This window comes from Egretta garzetta, unplaced genomic scaffold (assembly GCF_000687185.1).
Source record: "Egretta garzetta isolate BGI_Z169 unplaced genomic scaffold, ASM68718v1 scaffold91, whole genome shotgun sequence".
In the NCBI taxonomy this organism is placed as follows: Eukaryota; Metazoa; Chordata; class Aves; order Pelecaniformes; family Ardeidae; genus Egretta; species Egretta garzetta.
In genome coordinates this window covers 4,388,438-4,390,690 of record NW_009258661.1, presented here as the reverse complement: position 1 = coordinate 4,390,690, position 2,253 = coordinate 4,388,438, and the positions used below count along the sequence as shown (strand labels likewise).

Below are 2,253 nucleotides of genomic sequence, written 5' to 3'. Positions count from 1 at the left end.
CGGGGGGCCTGGTGCGGGCCGATCGCTGGCCAGGCGCACCTGCCCCGGGGGCTTGTCAGGGCCTGGGGGGAGCTGGGCCGGTCGTGCTCCCTGCGCGGCACAGCTGTAAGGGCTCGCTCTGCCGTAACGGTGCTTGGGGGGCACGGGGATTTCCACGCGGATTGGAAACATCATGTGTGGCAGTGCCGGGTCGGGTGCCTGCCCTGAGCAGCTCTGTGCTCGTCCTGGCTCAGCCTGCGTGTCAGGCACGCCGAGAAACTGAAGTAAGATATGAGCTTGAGCCTTGAGGTTTCTGATTCCTGGGGGGAACGAGGAGCAGAAGGTGACAAAAGTATTTGTGTGTGCGAGGGAAGCGTTTCTGTCATCTGTGTTCGGGACGTGGAGGAGCCAAAAGTCTGTGGAAGGATGAAGCTGGGGCACGGCCAACCTCCTCCACGGCCACCCCAGTAAAGGCCTTTGGGTGCTGAGGGGGGGCTCTTCCTGCCAAGTGCTAAATGTGCCCTAAGCCCGGGGGGGGGGGGCGAGCAAATCGTGTCGTCTTGTGCACCTCCTGCTGTTGTGCCCTGAGCGTTTACACTAGCCTGGTGTGGCACTGCTGTGGGAAGGGGCGGGCTTCTCCCCGGCCCCTTGCTCCTGTTCCCGAGTTCTCCCTTTCTTCTGGCCAGTGAAAGTGTTTGTGCAGCCCCGGTGGGAACTGGGTTAGGGAACTGCTCTAGCATAAGACAAACTTGGCAGAAAGCAGTTTAGCTCTGGCTGGTGTCTTGATCCAGTACGTGCTGCAGCCACGTGGGTGCTCACACCGGCACAAAGGCTGGGAGGGCAGAGGGCAAGGAGGCACTTCCTCTCTCGGCAGTGTGGCCAGGCTTTCGCGGCTCGGAGAAGGATTGAGTAAGGTTTTGTACAAGCACCCAGCCCATCGGGTGCTTCTCGGAGGTAGGTCTGGCATCCAGCCAGGTGGCCTTTCACCATCTCTCCCCTGCAGCGGCTCCTACATTAGTGGTGCCAAAGCCTCCATGCCCCTGCACACCCGGGGGCTGAACAGATAAATGGGAATAACCTGCGCTTTGTCTGAACTCCTCTGGAACCCCACAGTGACTGCAGTGGCCTTGGGCTGGCATCAGTCTGGCAACTGGAATTGGGCAGAGCCCCAGCCCTGCTTGGCTCCTGCCTGCCATTAGAAATAACTGTCGGCAAAGCGCCTGAGGGAGCCAAGCCCTCAGTGAGGCATGAGAGCAGCAGGCTTCTCCCAGAGGAGTGACAGCAGACACGCGACTCTGGCTCTTCCACTTGTCCCTTCTTGAGAGGACAATTATCCTTTCTCAGCCCTCTAGGACCCCATTTTGGAGTTTGCTGTCACTCTGCCCAGCAGTTACTCTGTGCCACCCCTTGAGAGGCACAGGAAGGAGGTGATGGAGCCTGGCCTGACCCCTCACAAAACAGTCACTACTTCTCATCTCCCACTCCTTGTGGGGTTTTCACCCTAGAGGCAAAAGAAATACAGCACAAAACATACTTTCCTGTGTTTGGCAAGCCCAGGTTAGCTTTCACAGTGCCGGGAAGCACCTGTAGCCGACCTGTTTCGGTGTTGGTAGGGACTGGAGCTGAGCAGTGGTGTGTGTCTGGCAGCAGTGGCCTGCCAGCACTAGTGGCCCAGCCTTGTGAACCACGGTCACGTTCACTGCTGCAAGGGCCCCTTCCCATTCCCTCTGCAGTCAGAGGTGCTGCGGCGTCCCGGGGAGACCCAGTGCAGGTAGCAGCTTGGGGATGGCACTGCCTCTTTCAGGCTCTCCGGGGCTGATGCTGGGCCCTGCTCATTGTCCCTGGCTCCGCATCATTTTGGGCCCCTCTGCCATGAGTGGTGGGAGTTGCCTGTGCCATGCAGCCGAGCTGGACTCGACGCTCGAGCTTTTTGCTTGGCTTCAGTGGCTCTTGGTTACAAGGGTGTGTTGGCCTGAAGAGAAACAGTTCGGGCACAGTGCCTGTCGTGGGGCTGGCTTTGCTTTCTGGGATCCCTTGCAGTTCGTGGCTATGACTCCACCTTTGTGGCTACTTGTTGCCCCGAGCATTTCTGGAACGCAAACATCCCGGTGACATGGGGTGGGAAGCACAGAGCTGCCAGCATGTTCCCTCCAACTGAGTGCTTCCCTTGGAGCTGCCTCCTGCCCCCGGCCATGCCCCAGTGGAGCTGTGGGGTCTGTGCTTGGTACATGGGTGGGGGCAGGACGGGCTGTTCCCGAGCTCATGGCTTGCCTC

The 2,253-nt window shown here is 59.7% G+C and overlaps 1 protein-coding gene across 1 annotated transcript in view; it reads left to right on the top strand.

Moving 5' to 3' along the window:
* LAMB2 (laminin subunit beta 2) overlaps positions 1–2,253 on the top strand; it is a gene marked incomplete at its 5' end in the record, with an annotated part of 27,416 nt that overhangs the window by 23,960 nt on the left and 1,203 nt on the right. The window lies entirely within an intron of this gene.